The following is a 20,553-nucleotide window of genomic DNA, read 5'->3' as shown; positions in this document are numbered from 1 at the left end:
GCGACGGAAAGAGATGATACAGACGGAATCAATCCCGCCCTCAATAAGAAAGGACTCAGCCGCGACGAAAGAGTACGACACACAACTTCTTTACGAGGTGCGAAAGAGATAAAACAATTCCTTATGTTGCTATTCTTAAGTCATTTGCACATTCGAAACGGCACTTTACTGGCAGACATTAAGGTCGCAGTTTCATTGCTTATTGACGATTCTGGGTGTCGTTACGGAATGTTATAACTTCATTAAGTGGCATTCGTAATTAGCTCCTTGGGCTGCAAAAAATAAGGTCGTATTTCGTTTGTGGAGTGAGGGTGAATGGCGGCGGGACCGCGCGCCGCCGTCGCCATGGCAACGCGGAATGTGCCGGGGTTGCCCGCGCACAGACGCTTTACCCCAAATTGCTAATTTAACGTTCATTTTATAATTGTTGTGCACATCTACTGATATTAATCATACGGCGCATTAATCTAATGACTGTAAATATGCATTAGAGATTAGAATTCCATTTTTATATCAGACAGATTTGAATAAAAATAACATTGTTTATCGCCGCGTGGGTAGTCATATCTATTTTGTCTCCAAGGCGATTTTTTGTGTACCTACCTCCTCCGATTCGGTCCGTGAACTCATTTATCAAGTCGAGCCCTCGAGCATAATAATTACCATAGGCTTACGCCTAAACATGAAAAACGAACTAATTTTTAAATATTCTAATTTCGAATGCGGAATGCGAATTAGAGGCCGACAGAGATGACGAGCGGGCGATACGTGAGCGCGAGCGGGCCAGCAGTAAATTGCTCAATTAGTACCGCGGCTCATAAGGTGCTTTCGGTTCCTTTTTCAAAAAATCCAATGAGATCGATCGCTCGCCATGTCCGCAAATTAGAGCGAGAATCGGTGTTCGTTAGCGCTCGGCGCGGCGCACAACGTCGCAAGCGCCTCCACGACGCAATGCAACCTTCGTTTGTATTACAGCGGTACTGCTCCCATAGTTTCTTGTAACTTGTAATCTTAATCTCGTTTCGTGCAACACAAAGCTCACCGCTCGGGCCCTGAAATGCATTTTAGTTACATTACCGGCTGCCTCGAAGTGCTCATTTCGCTTGGAGATTTTAAAGGTTCTTCGCCGCATTGTCGATTTAGCACTCCGAGGTCAGCTCGAAAATTGCATTCGTGGCTTCATTACACCGCCGCACAATGACCGAGTGCTTATATCATCCGCCACATACATATTTACTTTATAGCGTTTGAGAATTGCGCTATCAAGTCGGAGTTGTATATTCTATTGCGGATTTTAGATGAGATAGCGCGAAATTCGCTTCAAAAACCCGTTTTTCTCGGGTTAAATTACAGTCAAGTCTTGAGCAATTTAAATAACAGCCCGTGATTCGTTCTGGCGTCTAAATGAGCGTTAAAACGTTACTTTGTATGGCCGGTATCGATTGCCGGCGAGGCGCAGTTGGAGATCCGTATCGCGCGACCGTCCACTCTATTTGACTACCAGACTCGTTGTTTATTTACTTTGATATTCAAATTAATAGTCATCCAACGCATACGGTTTATTGTTAAACAAAGTTATACACTCGCGAGCAACCAAATCGACTCAAGCCTTCACGGCGCACATATACATTGATTTTCCTAAAACGATAAATGGTAAATATAAAAGTGATATGTCATTCGAAAGCTGAAGAATTAGGCTTTCAATTAAGATCAATACCATAAAAAAAAACTAAGCGCAGATTTAATGACGCATTTTAATTGCCCGTCAGTGTTAATTACCTCATTAGGAATCCACGCCTTGCGCTACCTGATCCCGCTATAAAACCTTTCCACATCCGGTGTACCTTATCAGTCGCTTGTTGCAAGTTGACCGGTACACATCTCGTTGCATTGTATTCCTTGTTTTCGCAAACCCATGGATACCACACCAGAAGAAGCTGCTCAAGTTGTTGCCTTGCTGCAACAAGGGTTAAGTCAGCGAGCAGTCGCTGCCCAGCTCCACTTGAGCCAGTCTGCTGTATCCCGAGTATACAGACGGTTCCAAGAGACTGGTGCCTTCAATCGAAGACCAAGAACGGGCCGCCACCGCTGCACTTCAGAGAGAGACGACCGCTTCATTGTCTCAACCTCGCTGCGCAATCGACACCTTACGGGCGTTGATGTGCAGCAAGAACTGAGACGTGTACGACAAGTGGCTGTCAGCGAGTGGACAGTGAGAAGACGCTTGAAGGAAGCCAACTTGACACCAAAAAGACCTGCATCAGGCCCCAAATTGACTGCAGGCCACCGACAAGCGCGTCTTCAGTTTGCTCGAGAGCATCTCGATTGGAGCATTGCGCAATGGCGGTCGGTCCTGTTTACTGATGAGTGCAGAGTGTGTCTGCATGGCAGTGACAGGAGAGGCCGGGTCTACCGGCGTCCGGGGGAACGATTTGCCCAATGTTGTTTCGCTGAAACAGTAGCATATGGCGGCGGTTCCTGCATGATGTGGGCTGGTATTTCTCTAGAGGGAAAAACCGCACTTGTTTTCGTGCCTGGAGGCGGCCGAGGAGGCGGGTTAACAGCTGATCGGTACATCACCGACATTCTACTCGGTCATGTTGTGCCCTATGCAGAATTTGTCGGTGAAGACTTCGTGCTAATGCACGACAATGCCCGCTGCCACACGGCACGAGTCAGTCGGCAGTTTCTGAGAGAGAAGGAATTGCGCACGATGGACTGGCCTGCGCTCAGTCCTGACCTGAATCCCATCGAACACTTATGGGACGAGCTCAAAAGAAGAGTTCGGGCCAGGAATCCAGTCCCTGCAAGCGTGGACGAGCTGAAGACAGCTTTATTAGAGGAGTGGGACGGCATTCCTCAGGAAACTGTCAAAAAGTTGATAAGGTCTATGAGAAACAGGCTGCAGGCTGTAATTAGGGCAAGAGGGGGCAATACAAAGTATTGATTTAAATAAATAAATTTTTATCTTAACATTTTTTGTTTAATTTGTATAATACGATACCCATACCCTTTTTTCCTAAATTCCCGTTTTTCCTACAATTGCGTTCAGACATCATTTATTTCAAAAATGATGAATGGATTTCAATAATAATGATATCAAATTAAAGCTGACATCTTAAGCTTTTAAATGACATATCATTTTTATTATTTCTATTCATAATTTTACTTGTATTAATGTATGTTTGCGCCGTCAAGGCTTGAGTCGATTTGGTTGCTCGCGAGTGTAGTTGACTAGAATTAAATAAAGGGTGATTATGACTATTGAGGAAGCATAAAAAAATAATGTTGCCAATATCATCCTAACTAATATTATAAATGCGAAAGTAACTGTGTCTGTCTGTCTGTCTGTCTGTCTGTCTGTTACTCTTTCACGCCAAAACTACTGAACGGATTTGAATGAAATTTGGTATACATATGGTCTAGACCCTGGGAAAGAACATAGGCTACTTTTTATCCCGGAATTCCCACGGGAAAACTTTTTAAGGCGAAGCGAAGCGCGCGGGGACTGCTAGTAAAATATAAGCCCAACTTTCTTCCCAGAAATAATCGCATATCACACACAGCATATTATCCAGTCATGAAACCTCGTCATGCGTGTTCTGAACCGAAAGGATTACGAATTTACGACAGGAATACCTCGAACAGTGCCATCAACAATTCACCCACCGTTTAGAGGGTACGTACTTTATTCAACTATGCGCGTTTACCCCGCCATAAAGCTGACTCACACTCCACTAACAGAATCAAGCGATCCCTTACAGCCTTTTACGGAAGTGTACGAATGTCTTACGATCGTAAAAACGCTGTAAAAGACGCTATTCAATAAACGCCCGCCTCGACAACGCCGAATGAGTAGGCGGAATAAGAGATGGCGCTCTTTACACAGCTGATCAGGGCAGGAGGACACCTAGTCGCATTGTTCACATCGACTTTTAAAAGTTGCAGCTACATTATCTTTATTGCCTAATAAAATAGTTTTATACTTTATTTAAGAAAACATAATGGATATGAAAGACTTCTCCTCAAGTTTATTACGAAAGTTCCAAATACAAAACTGTTTTATATGTCGACCTTTTAACAATAAACTTTCTATCTCCACAACACAATGCCACGTAACTTGAGATTTTTAAGCGTTTAAACACTTGACGATTTATTTCGAACAAGGAGACAGCGATTAATTGGTGTCAATCGCATATATTAGTCAGTGTCCGTAAATTTGTCGTATTATCTTTATTTGTCGTTAATGTAGATGTGGGTGCACACTGTGTGGCCGCGCCGTGTTGCGTGAGAGAACAATTTGTCCGTGACAGTGCATGCGGCTGCCGTGACCTGTAACCCGCGATGCCTCGCGAGCTTCGATTATATGCTAATTCAAACTTATATTGCTTTGTTTATTGTTACGTAACTGTCGTACAGACACGCATTTCCTCGGTTTTACGATAACGGGGGCGGAATTTTTACGATTTTGAAACCTCATGTAGGTTAGGCCATTACGGATCAAGATCACAGTGCTGGAGGAAATGGCAGCTTGCAATTTAGCTAGTGGACAGCGCAAAAAGCAAAGTCACTATCGCGGCACTAAAATGGGCACACCCACGTCTTCATTAAAACCGAGACTTATCGTTAAAATCGATCTCGTAACGAACAATAAAACGCGTCGAAACAAAAACCGGCTGAGCGGTAAACGAATACGAGAATCGTAATCGGGACGAACGTCGCTGCAAATAAAATAAAACCTCAATCAAAAATCCAAAGGCATTCGGTATCATAACCAGAGCGGTGCGTCGACCTGCCGTATGAAAACACCACCGTATGGGTTACACGCCCGAGACAAAAAAAACTACAAAAGTATAATAATGTAACGCACTAAGTATCCGTCTTAAAAATACGCCTCGATCTCTGTTGTGAGCGTCGCGGCATTAACGCGCCGTTGTAGAGTCGGAGCTTCGAGCTTCGGACGTACGGCAATGTGGTTCCTGAGCCGAGGCGCGGAGAGGTTATAATCCCCGGTCAGCGGCGCGGCAGTCCTCACCGCGGAGGGCCGGAGGGCGGCGGCGCGGGGCGCGGGCGGCGCGGCGGTGATGGATGGCCCAATCAGGCGGCGTGGCGGTGCCGGCCTCGCTAATCGAGCAATGCGCCCCGAGAGCCGCACGCACACATGCACGCCGCGCCAGCCTTCGGGCAGCGGAGATGAGGCCCCGCCGATACCCGCGCGCCGACCCCGGGCCCCGATTACACGTAAAAGCGCATCGAGAGCCTTTTCGGAGATAATACATAATACCCCGCTCCGAGCGACCGGCCGTCATGTATACGCGTACCTATAGCTACCTATGTAACGGCTATAGAATTGGGACGTTGCGTCCGGTCGAAAAATCAATGAAAAACAGCCGAGACAACAAAACCCGGGGTGGCGAGCAAACAGAGGCCGGCGCTCATTCGATGAATAACGTCGTATTTACGTCTATATCCGGGAGGTCGGATCGATAGCCACCAACTGTTGTAAACAACAACCGTAGGAAAAGCGCGTGGGGCGAAAAAAACGGTAAAGCCACCCTCACATAGGGCTATTAGCGGCCACGTGACTAATTTTGGTAGCTGTCAGGCGCAGCGCCGGCGTGCGGCGCACGTGGAGCCGCGGACAGTGTTTGCGGACGGCGCGAGTGTGCACGCAGCTTTAGGTCACTGAACAATGCACGCGGACGCGGAGACGCAGCTTTGAGGAGTGAGCACACGACACAATTGACTGATTGAAATCGTTCGCGTTTATCAATTCACTTTTATTAAGGGCAACCAAAACAAATTAAAAGTTCGCAGTATTTTTATGGAGCTTGTTTTGGTCCGTACGGAGTTCCTTGTGTATAACTTGAATGTAGGTACATTTACTATAGAGTAGTTGTTTATTTTGAAGTTGCTTCGATACGAATGTCGATTAATTACATCTAATCGTCGTCTTAAAATAAGGAGGCCGTTATAAATCAACGTGTGCATTTGTCCGTCGGACGGGGACCTCTCTAATCCGGGCCGGAATGGAAACGAATCTAATGAAACGAACGATATGAAAAAAAGAATACAGAGATGCCCCACAACAGTCATTTTAACTTTTTTCCAACGTTCGCTCTCGAGGCTTTTTTTTGTTATTTTTAATTCGTCTCTCGGACTTGTTTTTTTGATACCTTTTTTGCCTTTTCATAAATATTTTAAAATCGGATTCAGTCGGGGACAAGCGCGCCGAATGGATTAGGATTTAGATATTTTCGGGCCAAGTAATTTATGTCCCGCTTTGTTAGGATATGAATAATGACGCTCTTGTATAAATCTTGCCTGCGCTAGACGCGACGGCGGAGGTGCCGGCCGGGAATCGAACTCTGACAGTTTCTTATTTCTATAGACTTATTATTAAACTGTATCAAAAAACATTTTCAGTTAAGTACTATTTTTTATATGAAGATTGTTTGGCTTTTGACCAGCAGTGGAAAAACAAATGGGCTGTTAAAAATAAAATAAAATATGTGTGTATAAGTGTATATATGTAAGTCTGTTAGTAGCATCGTATCTACGTTTTTTATCGACAGGTGGCATAATGTAAATTGTCCTTAGCTTAATATAATAAATCAAAATCGGTTAAGTAGTTCAAAAGTTATGAGGACTTCAGTTAGGTTATCTTTACGGCTTATAAAATTATATTTCACACGCACAACACAATGTAGGTTTCATGTTAGCATTTACAATCATCAACATCGAGACCAATATCCTGCACGTGATCTACAGATGCTACATATTTCAAATAATCTCATGGTATTTCTCAATTTATTTCTACTTAATCTAATTTTAAAATTGGCCCATTTACATTCCGTACAGGGTCGAGCCATAGCGTACCGGCAGCTATTCTAAATATGCCCGAGACTCGTTTAAAAACGCCTTAACGAAACTATTAAAGCCACAAAAAAGGGTCAAGCAGATGATTTAAAGAGCTCAATTTTGACAGGTCGTAGTTTTGTTTGACCAAAATTATAGTAATTTGACAAAATACCATGTTTTAAAATTTAGTTACAAAAAATTTGATGGAAAAGATGCATTTTCATAACGGATAGTATGCCGGGAATGTGGTAGTAGGCTTGAATGAGAGGATGACTGAACGTCCAAGAATTTTTTAATCAACAGTAGCAATCTTTATGTGGAAGGTAGGATGTAAAATACATGCAAGATAGTATTGTAACAATGGCTGTTAACCTCCTATTAAATTGATTACCTAGTAACTTGACATTCCAGATCTACATTAATAATTTCATAAGTGACGTTCATTCAACGTCAGCTGTTATTATTATTAAAGTTCTATAGAAGAAGAAATTATTAGAAGTCTTGACTATATCTAGCTAATCGAGTGGAAAAAGTTTGAAAAATGGTAGCTAATAGGTACATTAAGTAATAGCATAATATTTATGTTTTTAAAATAATATTACCTGAATGAATCTTATATACATTAAATCAGACTTGTCCATATAGTCATACAGGTCCGGCACCTACACAAAGGCCCCTTTCCGATAACTTGAGTCAGCTTGCAATATTTTTGCATTAAAATAAGAGGACTTTTTATTCATAAGCGGCCATTTCAAGCGTTTCAAAATAATAATGAGTCGGATATAAAAATCGCAAATTTATATCAGGCCTCAACCCTCGTTCAACGACTTTAATATGATTTCTTATAGCGAGAAATCTTTGCTAAATAAATTCTGAAAACTAAAATGGTCTCTACCTTCCTCCACCGGACTGTATGCAATAAAATCTGGGATTTGACAAGATTCAAATTATTGTGTTGCAACTTATTGCTCCTTCGTTACGGTGCCTCTGTATCGCCTTCATTTTAGATGAAATTACTCAGGACAGATACTTAAATAACGTAATCCAGTCGCTGATCCGTTCAGCCGACGGAAAAATAAGAAAGAAACTACAAAGTTCAATAAAGGTTATAATCTCATGAAATGCCTTTCGCACTGAGCGCCAAGCGTGAATAAAAAAGAAGCAACTATTTAATTGCGTGCACTATGCTCTTGCAGCAGTAATTCGAGTGTATGAGAATAAAAAACAAAGCATCGACACCGGCATAAAGCGCGCTTTACCGTCCGCAGTGACACTTCGAATTAAAAACAAAAAAGTGTCATGGCCGCCTTCGCTTTCCCGCCTCGCTGTCAATATCCATCCCGTTTCTGACGTGACCGTAACTCCTTTGATGATAAAAAGGCGAGAGATCGTGTAAATAATTGCATAATGTTGTGAACAGGAGGAATCTTCGCACGGATTTCATTGATATTCTTTTATGTTTGACTCTTTTTGTTTGATGTTAGTGATGCTGACGGTTTTATTTGATGTAGACTCTTGTAAATAAAGAATGAAAGTCTTGTCTATTATGCCCGTCACGGTAAACAGTTACATGAGTTTTGACGAATGCCTACACCAAATTTCCGCTGTTTCAGGGGAATATTTTAAACTAGCAACACTTAAATGTCAACTATAGACAAGGCAGAGCGCACGGCGCACATGACGTGTGGTTGTTGCAGCCATTACAGAAGATTACCTCTAGTGTAATGGGTTGGTGATTTGAAATAATCACGCAGAGATTATGCTGCGTGTTCGTTGTGTAGCCATTAAATCAATAGCTAGGTATAATATAGGAAGGTTCAGGTGTATGTTAAACCGAGCGCGATGTCGTTTTGACCGCACTCTGTCTGATTGAGTATAAAACCTCAAAAACGTAAATAAAACATGTGCTAGTCAGATGTACCAGGGCGTAAGGACTGCAAGGATAGGATAACGAGGTACACTTAGAGAGACAAGTTGCGTCTGACCGCAAGCGTGTGCTAGAACCAAAACGCGTTCTGTTGCCGAAGCGAAAAATACCACTAGCCCCAGAAAAGCTCATTCGCTTAATGACTCGCTCGTTCTTTATTTAAATTACAACGCCGCAGGGCGGTTATTGAAATTACTTTGTATAAAGTATTTATGGGTGGTGGAGTATTGATTGTTTCACTGAAGTTCCGCTATCCGACGGTAGATGGCGTTAATAACAGAAGCAATATTAGTTATTTTATGTTATTGTATCTTTAATCTGATAGATGCCTTTTGTTTGAGAGCAGTTTGCAGTTGTAACTGTAAACAAAAAACGTAAGTATGACTAAATTCGGCCTATGCTACGATCAATGTAAACGGATTTTGATATAATAGGCGGGTTGAATATTAAAAATACACCCGAGACCATTAAATTCTAATCTAATCACATCAGAAACTCTGTCATTGAAGAACTATTCGAGATAACCTGGTCTATTCCGAGAACCCTATACATCATTGACCGAAACTCATAAATCTCCCCTCATTTCGCATAAATTTACATTTTAACTGATGACAAGCGCGACACTATAATGAAATTTTCTTTATTTTATATAAAACTTTCAATCAATAAAAGAGGCCCGAATATTGACGATTACGTTTTTGTATCCTAACATTAAGGTATAATAGTGCCTGAAACTGATATCGTAAAAACTGAAGCGTTTTAAAAATAGACCGCTTTTTCTTCGTATACTTTTAGTCGTCCGTAAACTCAATATTCCGTACTTTACCCACTAAACTTGTCACTCACTGACGTTTAATAACTTTCCGAAACTAAAAGACGAGACCAACACCGAACAGAAGCGTGCAACGTTCGGAAACGCTATCTGTTACAGTAATTAAAATGAAACGGGCGTGGCGAGCTTGTTTACATTTCGAAGCACGGGCTAGTTTTCCACGTGACTTGATACTGGCCGCTTCACTTTTCTTCTTTTTAAACAGGATTAGTTTCATCAAGCATTTCTGAACGGCATTCGGATTCCATATTTAAAATGTTGTTGCATTTCGCGCCGTTTGCGTCAGAGGTTATTGCTGTTGTCGCGTGGTGACGTCACCGGCCCGCCTCTGCCGGCCACGCTACAATTCATTAGAGCACCATAATGAATTGATTGATCACCCTGTCTGGTGATTTGGAATCTTTTCGGATTACTTACTGTAATTTATTGTCGTTTCGGCCACGCCCATTAACGTCATAATCTTTATTTGCCTAGCCGTCCACACTGCACCTTTGTTATATTTAAAAAAAAAAGTGAGTTTGACTCCACCTGTGCTTCGAGGAGGTTCTGATCTTTAAGAAACAAATATTGCCTATCGAACCTCCGTGAAGTTTATAACCGGGCACCTGTCAGCTTGCTGTGTCTACATGCGCTCCTGGTTGCACAAGTGCGGTCTATATTTAATTCGCGTCCCTCCATACGTTACAGCGGTAACGAGGTGGGCGGCCGTTCGATGCCCGGCGAGGCAATGTTTGTTTTGGCTTTACTTTTTGTCCTACCGTCATTTCTGTAGGTGGCGGAAAATATTTGTACCTCTCCGATTACTAACTACGCCCACGCGCCATTACGCGTGTCATGCGAAAGAAACATTTATTTGAGATTGTATCCTCATTCTCGTTCTACGTATCTGCAACTGCTTTATTATTATTTGGAGTTACAGTTACCTCAAGACAGTTCTATACTAGGTATTGGTTTCTGTACTAGGTACCTATATCCCATTCTTAGTTACTATTTATTTATAGGTACGGTCAGGTGCAGAGAAACCTGACCCCCCTCTCATAGTAACAATGCTTCTGAGGGGGGTCAGGTTTATCTGCACCTTACTGTACTATTGATAATGAAGTATAGGCTAAGTAACGTATTATAGATTATAGATTAGGTTTAAACCATAGAGCAATGTTTAAACACAAGTATACCTACAAAGCAGCAGATCACATAACAATGCTAATGCAATTTGGCCGGCGACAGCGCTTAAGCGCTAAATATATGCACTTATTTACGTTGATCACAAGAAGGACCGAAACGCCGACATCCATCGCGAGTTAATCCAGGATTATTTGCGAAATGAGCAAAACTGCATTTAACGATGCAGAGTCTGGACGCCATTTTGCGTTATTTTAGTCGAAATAAATGATCGCGAATACCTCCGTTTATGACGCAGTCTGACAGCTATGTTAGTGTTGTACCTGATTTATTTTGTACCTATACTGTAGTGAATACATTCCTAATTTTCTCTATCGTAAGCCGGTAACCTGATTATGTGAAAGCGCTCATGACATAAAAAAATGCAGGAAATGTTCCGTGAGTGAGCGCTTTCGCATAGTCAGGTTACCGGTACAGGTAGATACAGGTAACCCGATTCTCTATGTAAGCCTAAAGCGTCGGACCAAGCTATGTCATTCCAGATTCGAAATTTGAAAGCTGAGGTGGCCAGCATTGACGGTTATTTTCTGGCGGTGACAGATGCCTCTGTGTTGCCAGGGTAGACGCGCCGCGCCAACACTTCACCATTAAGCATTATCTACGGTGTTGCCAACTCGAGACATTTTTGGCAGCTTTCTTTAAGTGCTGGATGAGCCTTAAAAAATGTGTATCCGTCTATCGATAAGATTTAGGAATTAATATTAGAAGATGAAAAGTTACAAAGCAGCAACATTACACAGTGTGTAAATATTATTAAGTATGTAATTAAAAATGACATTTAGTATTTGTAAAATAGATTGAAAACTTTGTATTAGATAAGAGTAACACAGTATACATTAAGGGTCAGCAAGGGGTAATCGAGGGTTGGCATTGTCATAGAATTATGTAGTAAACGATGCTCTACAACCTTGAAAAAAATCACACAGGTAGTCGAAGAGTCTAGCTAGGTGCTGAATGATTCGAATTTAAGTAAATTGTTATGGATAACTGTAAATAAAATTCAGAATATGACGAAAAACCAGAAAATCACACTCCCGTATTGTAACAACTGTTTCGTAATTATTAAGAATTTTCATATGATTTTTATCATATTATAAAGGTAAAGGCTTGGACTAGGCGCTAAATACCTTGTTTTTTAATAAACACACACTTATTTTGTGTAAATTAATCCCAAACTTGAGCAATTTTTTTCCCTCAAATCTTCATACAAATATCTATGGCGGCTTTCTGTGTTATAAAATCATAAACACAAGTGACGTTTGACTCAGTTGGCCGCTGGCCTCCAAAGAAGGGTCACGTCGGTTTAGGCAGCACTGACAGCTCGCGATCTTATCGTGTACAGATACAAAATCACTGCACATTGGTTGTCATTGCACTTTTTCAACTTTTATGACACCAACATAATTTGATTTGAAATTGAGGAAGCATAATTCTTCCAGTATATTCAATACATTAAATTAAATTAGATAGTGTGCAATATTCTCGTGACATTACAGTCTCGTAAAGGTCTGATGAGGAGCAGGAATATAGCGAATGGATCTAAGTGATGACAATACGCACGAACATTAGGTTAGGCATCAAAAATAGTTACAGTCTCTTGGTGCTGGTTGAGGTATGGTCTCGTGAGGATCTGATGAGGGCAGTAACACGGTGGTGGCTCAATTTTATTTCAAAGATGTTAATAGCTAAAAGCATCGAGTTTGGCATATTAAGTATGTTTTTCAGAGAGAGAGAAAGAGATTTTATTTTTCCTCTGGATGTGTTAGGTTTACTGGGTTTACTAAGTTCATTCTGTTAATGGCATCAAGTTGTTATGTGTTCATAAGTAATAATTATTTATTAACAAAATGCTGTTGGTTCTCCACAAAAATGTAAAAATAAAAATAAAATAAATAAAAATAAATTCGTAACGTAAAATTGTCAGTGACGGAATTTCTTCTATACAAAAAAAACAAACGATAGATGGCGTGATTTGAAGATAAAGATACATTTATTCGACACATAGACAGCAACAACAAAAAAATACAGATTTAAAGAAAAGAAACACATACTTATACAAAACAACAAAGAAAAAAAAGGATAGGTACACATCAAAATAACTGGAATAAATATAAGCCCCAATTTACTTGTGTAGGACAGGGAGTACCATAATATATTTTTTTGGGGTACTCCCCATCTATGCGAAATATCAGCTTGATATCTTTACCCGTTTCTGAGAAAAAGGGCGGTGACAGACAGTCAGTCAGACAGACGGACAACAAAGAGATCCTATAACGGTTGCTTTTTTTCTTTTGACGTTCGAAACCCTAAAATTAAGTAAAAATATTATGCTGCTACCAAAAAATGTACTTACAGGTATTGAAAAAGCGGTATATAGGTAGTACTAAACAAATTATAAACAAACAAAAAACCCGACTGCACGCTAAAAAGATGAAAACAAGTCCCAATGTTAATGGAAAGTATCGTAGGCGGGGACCAGCAGAGGGTTCACCATTTAGCTGAATGTTACTTAGAAAACGGCCTTGAGTGGCGGTCAAGTTTTTTTATTTGTAACTTTTTAGTTGTTTTTATTTTATGAAATTTTACGTCAGTAGTTCATGATCATTTTTTATTTCAATAATTTTGGTGTTGTTATTTAAATACCTTCAATATGCATATTTTTGTAATGTGAAAATCAAGCCTTTTCATTTGATACCTTACACGGCAAAGTTGAATTATTATTTTTTCGATCATCACGTTATGTCCTCTAGAGGGCGCTATGTACATTTTAATGGAACGTCACATAGCCTATAACCATTGCGCCATCAATAAGCTTCTAACAATACCTCATACATCAAAATCTATCAAGCCGTTTAGGCTACAGGAGGGAACAAAGAAACAGACAAACATACATACATACAATCAAAAAACATTACCCTCCTCCTTCGGCAGTCTGGTAAAAAGGAGTAAGACAGGGGGTCATTCTGAACTTTTGCTCTACGAGTTTTGGAAATTAACAAAAAAAAACCTTTTTCATAGAAACTTTGTTGGACATGTGACTTTTTACCATGGAAAACGAATATTTTTTTTCGCGAATTTGCAAATCTCGTAGAACAAAAGTTGTTCAGAATGAGCCCTTGAGTCATCCCCTTTTGGCTTAGTATAGCCCTTTTGCGACACTATGTATTTACTTTGCTTTGTCGTCGGGGTTCAGTTGGCTGGAGGATGCCCGAAACTTATTATCTACACTTTAATACTTGTAGTTTCTACAAGTAAATACCACATTTGTTTGAGAAAGCTAATCGGGTTCCGAGTATAGAGTAAAGTGGCACCCCTATTAATTTCTACTCTTTCCTGGTGCCTACCAGTGTAAGTAAGAATTATACTTACTTACCCTAAAATCACCCAAAATGGACTTGAACATAATTGTCAATAAAGTTGGCGAGTAAAAGTTTATCGACCCACTGTGCAAACTTACATGTGTGCGTGTCACTGCGTGTGCTGTGTGAAGAGCATTGAAAACCCAAAATTGGCGCGGCACGTCACCCTGTATGGGCCCTTAAGTATCAAAGTTCACATTTAGAACGGTTTACAAAACAGAAAGTACTTAATTTTTTTCCTATCCTGCTAAGGTAGTGTCAATATGTTCGAAACTATTCTACCTAATTTCAATCTTTCACTTGCCAGTCCTAATCACTATAAGTATACTCAAATAATTTTAAAAAAAACTTCTCTTTAGTGCATCACTACTTGAAACTTCGCGCCAAATTCTTCAACTGCATTTAAGAGCAAATTATGATCTGTTTTTTTTTATCCCGCCTTTGTTGGTTGCCAAGTCACTTATGAGTAGCATCTCGTCTGCATTCGAGTAATAATTAGTAGTAGCTAAGCACATACATGGCCGTTTGTATTCTCCCAGCGTTTTAAGTTATCGCCTTAAGCCGGAACCTTATTCTGAGCTTGTACGGCGGCAATAACGTTTACACTTTTCAGCTTTGTGCTTTATTTCTGTGTCTGTTTATAGGTTATGACTATTTTTTTCTTAATTGAATCATTGATCTGGGCTAAAGTTACATGTGTCTGCCTAGACCTTTGGTAGAGTCTTGTTCAGTTTGCTAACAGATTTATAATATTATGTACAACAAACACACCTACATCTTAAAAGTAAAACAAAAACGTAACTTCCCACAATGAGCCGATGTTATTAACCCTTGTGTGCGCGAGTGAAATATTTTTACGATAATAAGTCGCAGGGCCCAGACGACCCACTGAGAACGATTAGCCCCCCCGCGGGCCAATCCGATCTACCTATCAATGGCGTTATTGGTAATAAAAGCCAGCTCTGATTTACACGGGACATTGCAAAAATATGCAAAGAATTACTTCATTAGCTGGTTCTCGAAACAATTATGTCTGTAATAGGATCACGATTTAGGTGTATTATTACGTGTAACTTTGATCTTTAAATAACAAATTTCATGCTGTCATAAATAAATTTACAATATTTTTTGCTACCAGCAACAGACCCCAAATATAATTAAACATCGGTTTAGTTTGACATCATTTAAAAACGCGCGGCCGCCATTTGCATTTTAATGACGTTCAAATCAAAATCGAATCACGTCAAGACCTCGTCGTCGCGTCGCGTTGTCATAAACGCCACTACGCCCCCATTTTGACAATTTAACCCCATTTAATATGCTGCTGGACCGGGGAACGATGATTACTGGAAAAAAATATGATTTTACAATATCAGATGTACAAAAAAACAGTCTTTCTAACTGTTGTACATTTATAATACTTATACCTGTTAGGTACTTAATTGATTTTCGCCACGTCACAAATACTCGTTATTTTAGACTTGTCCCATAGGTTCTTAATAGTTCAGACTCATAACAGTTCAGACTCATGAAAAAGATATTAAAATAATGTAGAAATCTACCTCCTGGTAGTCCTGTATTCCTGGTGCAAGTATCTTGCTTAATGAAAGTCATCTGAACAAAATTTTGCCTCCTTATTTAATATACGATTTTTATCAGTCAACCCGCCGCGCCGGCGAAGGGTTAAATTTAAAAATATGCAAAAATCAGCGCACAGGGTGAATATTAAGCAATGTAATTTTGTATAATATTGCAGTGTTAAAATTCAAATTGAAATCAATGCGCGAATAAGAGTCCGCGGAGGGTGCCGTATTTGTGTGTTGGTCTGTATTAACATTATTATCTGTCTAACTAGGCACCTGTGCTGAGAGGAACTTGTAAATAAATTTTGCCAATAAAAAAGAGCATTTATTCCAGAGAGCTTGTTTAATTTTATAGTGTAGGGAGGTACTATCTTTAAATGTTTTAGAAGCCTTTGTATTTCCTTAAGTCTAGTGATAAAATGCCTCAAGTGTCTATTCCACATAAAACAAAGATTTTTATGAAAATTACACAAAGAATGTTAAGCGATGCTTATGGGAAACGTGAAAGTAATGGTGGCGTAGGCAATAAGTCTTAAGTTATAATCAATCATTAAAGCAAAAATTAAGTGGACATTAAAATGCTGGAATGACACTTAATTTTATATCAAAACATACGTAAAATTTAAGATCTATTATGAATGTATGGTGGTTGGTTGCTTGATGTAGAGTCAGCAAAATGTAAAGAAGACAACAAAAGATTTCTTTAAGTGTTTACTTAAATTACGATGTTGTGCAAGCTAAAGATCGCATCCAGTGGCATGCTATGGGAGAGGCCTACGTCAAGCAGTGGACTGCTATAGGCTAATGATGATGATGCTTAATGTACATTTATAGGTATTGTATACCTACCTACTTTTAATAAAGCACCTAATAAACGAAACGCAAGCAGTATCAAAACGCAGCGTTCGCTTAATTACTGTGCAGAAACGAAACGTGACGTAGCGCCGCCCCCGTGACTCGACATTTCTTATTCATGTGCCGTTCCCTGCTTATTTCGCTATTATTTAACTAATTATTATTGTCTTTACACGTTTATTGAACCTGTAAATGTACTTTGTGTTAAAAATCCGACGAATAATTAGAATAATAACGTCTTCGATCTATGTCTATTTATAAATAAAAATACAGACAATACATTTCACAGTGTTGTTTTAAAAAGTGTAAGCAGCCAGCATTAATAGCAAAGATTGTCGCACCAAACAGCCAATCATAGGAGGCCGAACACCTCGGGCGGATCTCAGAATACGGATGTCGCGATTATACGCATTGAAAATTAGTTTAATATCTCAAATTGACGATTCCGCGTCGGAACGGCCAATTAAGGGGTATAACACTGCCATGATCCGACTGATAGCGAGTTATGGGGTGCCTTTATAGTCCATTAAATGAGGAGACTTTGAGGACGTCGCGTACACGACTGTCGAATAGCCGAGTGGAGTGTGATGGCTCGACTCATAGACATATTTTAGCTATATAGCTGTTCCCGCGAGCTTCGCTTCGCCTTAAAAAAAAATCCCGTGGGAATTCCGGGATAAAAAGTAGCCTATGTTCTTTCTCAAGGTCTAGACCACCAAATTTCATTCAAATCCGTTCAGTAGTTTTGGCGTGAAAGAGTAACAGACAGACACAGTTACTTTCGCATTTATAATATTAGTTAGGATGTGGTGTAAACAAGATGGAGTTGCGCCGTATTTGTTGTTCGTTCTTTTAATATTATTGGCTTTTAGCTTTATTCAACATCATAATGGTTATGAACCATTCACTGAAAGACAATCGTAGTTTTAACAGAATATGCTTAAATGCTTCTGTAAACTAAAGTCAAAAGTACCTAAACGTAACTCCTTACATTTTACCTTAGCTACTAGTTAACTTAATAACTATTCTAACAGAATTACTTATTATAATAGAACCTCAACACCGTTGACAAAAGAAGTTTATTTACATTCCAAACCTTTGTGTGCTGAAAGAGGGCTCAATTTAATGCATTCTTTTCACCGAACTAATGCCATTACTCTGTACAATAAGTTTGATGCAACTTACACCTTCGCCTTTTGAAATTAAAAAAAAAACAAACTTGCACTCTATGGTTACATGAAATAGAGATGCCTGTAGCGGCAACGCTAAGCTTGGAGTTTTATATCGACAGGGTTTGCGTTTTGGCGCCAATTTTAATTAGCCCCTCCGGGTGCCCCTCTTTCCCCGCCCTCGCCCCTGCCTCGCCTAGATAAGGGCTATTTGCAAATACAGGGGATTGCAAAGAAGCCAATCCATCAAATCGCTTAGCGCATTACGACACCACGCTTGTTGTTCTGTAGTGATGGGGCCGGTGGAATTATCGACTTTTTTTTGTAAAAAATTAAATATGTTGAATTTTGAATTGGGTTAGTAATTTGAAACTTACTGAAACAACTGTTGAACAGCCGGGTTAGAATTTGTATAAAAAACATGTAAATATGATGATTGCATTAATTTGAAAAAAGATTATTAAGTAACTACTTGCCTAAATTCTTATATTTTCCTGAATTAAGTATTTTTAAGTCGAAGTAACTTAATTTGTGATAATCTTGACGCTACATGTTGGCTTACACATTGTAAGTGCATAAATGAGATGATGTTGACAAAGCTTCATACCATCATAATTAATCGAAGCTCTTCAAACCTCTTTGCCCGCAATCTATCGACAAGCGATCCCGCACTAGCGGAGTGCGTCCTTTCAGTTGATTGGCGTAACTCGATACCTCCCCCCGCGCTGCACTCATTTGCACCCCCTCCCCCCTCTAATGGCGGAAGGAGCGATAAATCTCATAGACTCTCCTTGCTCGGTGTCAATGACAGAATTTGAGATGTGCCTCGAAATAGTTCCAATCTAACCGAGCCCTTGTGGTTAGGATTCGGCTAACGAAACTGTGGCGGTAGCAATAATTAGATACTTTATACCCATTTCTCATATGAAAATAGTATAATTTGTTCTACAAGTGCAAGAACTGAAAAAAGGAATTTTTCAGTAAAAATGCTCTGAAATGCAGTTAACGCTATAAATTGCAGTTCCGAGGGAAACTTTAAATGTAAATGCGGCACAATTCGCCTCGTCCTTCGTTGACTAACGAACTTTTTGGTTTCTCCTAGTTGTAACTTAATTATTCAAAGACACTCCGAGTTTCAAGTTACCAGGCTCGCAGCGCAGTGTAGGAGGAACACGATAAACAAATTAGCGTGCACTGAGCCGAATCAAATATTCATCTGTACAGGAACAAATCGAATCAGTACCAGCGGGGATCGGCCTCCGTCTTATTTCTGCGATCCGTGTACCTCCGAGCTGTAAATAATAAACGCCAGCGAATTTATCTGATGTTTCGTTTGTATTTTTTATTCTTTTTACCCGCTCTCTCTCTCTATAAGTAAGAATGTAAATTTTTAATTTTTGACCTCAAAATGTTGCTTACTCAGTGAGATGCAAAATATGTTTATTTCGATATGCAAATACGTTTTTTGTTGTTTTTTCTTTTGCAAAATTTAGTAATAAAGAGAGAAACCAGACACAAAGAAAAGGCCAAGAAACCCAATCACAGCCACACGTTTTAAAGTCGCACGTCAGTGGCACGTCCTCATCACAATATCTTCTATAATAATTATCTTATTAATAGATAGCCTCAAAAAGTTTGCTGTGTGGAATTGTAGCCCGGTGGAAATGCTTATCGCAAAATCTATCGATAGTAATTTGACGCCATCGCGTAATGGCAAAGAATCCGATGTGCACATCTCATGCCGGTGGCGGCGGGGCCACATTGTAATGGTAATGGGGGCAAAGTAATAAAATTACTTTTACGCCATTACATCTCGCCCCCCGATGTTGCAATGTCGCCCTTATATAGGGTGTAGACGACACAATAAAATCAGCCAGAATTTGACGAAAACAACTAGTTTATCGTCTATGTAATTGTTTTATGCGATCGTGCAAGATTTATGCCGTTGTTTTTAGGTACTAACGGATATAATTTGTTGCATTTTTATAGATGTTACCTCGGGCTTTTAACAATTATTAGTGTCATTCAAATGATCTTCTTCCTTCCCTTTATTATCTCCTTTGGCACTTTAACACGTTATAACCGCGTCAAACACAAACAGTAAACCAACTGCTATCCAAAACATACCAATAGGTCACCCTGTATACAATATCGGCGTAGAAAATCAGAGTGCATTCGCATAGCAGGGTAATCCCCTAATTCATCTCACACACACTGGGACCCGTCGTAATGCGTGTAGGCAAACAGTTGCGTGCGAGAGTCAAGAGCATTGATGAATTTGATGATAATAGTGATTGTGTTTTGGCCCTGCTAGACGGATGGGTTGTATTATGTGGGTTTGGGAGTTTAAAATCGAATATTAGAAGCTTGTAGTTACTGTATGGTTACACTTATCTTAACAATTCTTACGAATTATCTTGTCCTGACCGTTGCAACTCCGTCAAAAGTAAAAAAAAAACCTCCATCACATACACAGTCTACCAAGCAGTTTTAAATCGTACAGGAATAGAGAAAAACTCTGAATTTCAGCAAACAAAATATAAATAAGAGAACCATACTGTCTAATCCCCTTTTCACACAAAGCAACGGATTGCAACAGTCATTAGTACTAATATAGAGTAATCCACACGATTCGGTGCCGGTTCTAAGCCGCTTGAGAGCAACCGGACACCGAACTTGGGACCCCTATGTCATCGTGCACGAGGTTCACTGCGCTATCGGGCTAGAATGAGGGAGAGGGGTTGCATTATTTTGGTTTAAAATTATTTCATATACATATTTTGGA

At 39.9% G+C, this 20,553-nt stretch overlaps 1 protein-coding gene across 6 annotated transcripts in view; it reads left to right on the top strand.

Annotated features, from left to right (window-relative positions):
- The window catches only part of LOC105381563 (homeobox protein homothorax), a 200,644-nt gene that overhangs the window by 110,531 nt on the left and 69,560 nt on the right, over positions 1 to 20,553 (top strand). The gene's annotated exons all lie outside the window — the stretch shown is intronic.

Source organism: Plutella xylostella, chromosome 25 (genome assembly GCF_932276165.1).
Source record: "Plutella xylostella chromosome 25, ilPluXylo3.1, whole genome shotgun sequence".
Lineage (NCBI taxonomy): Eukaryota > Metazoa > Arthropoda > Insecta > Lepidoptera > Plutellidae > Plutella > Plutella xylostella.
This window is presented reverse-complemented; position numbering and strand designations above follow the sequence as displayed.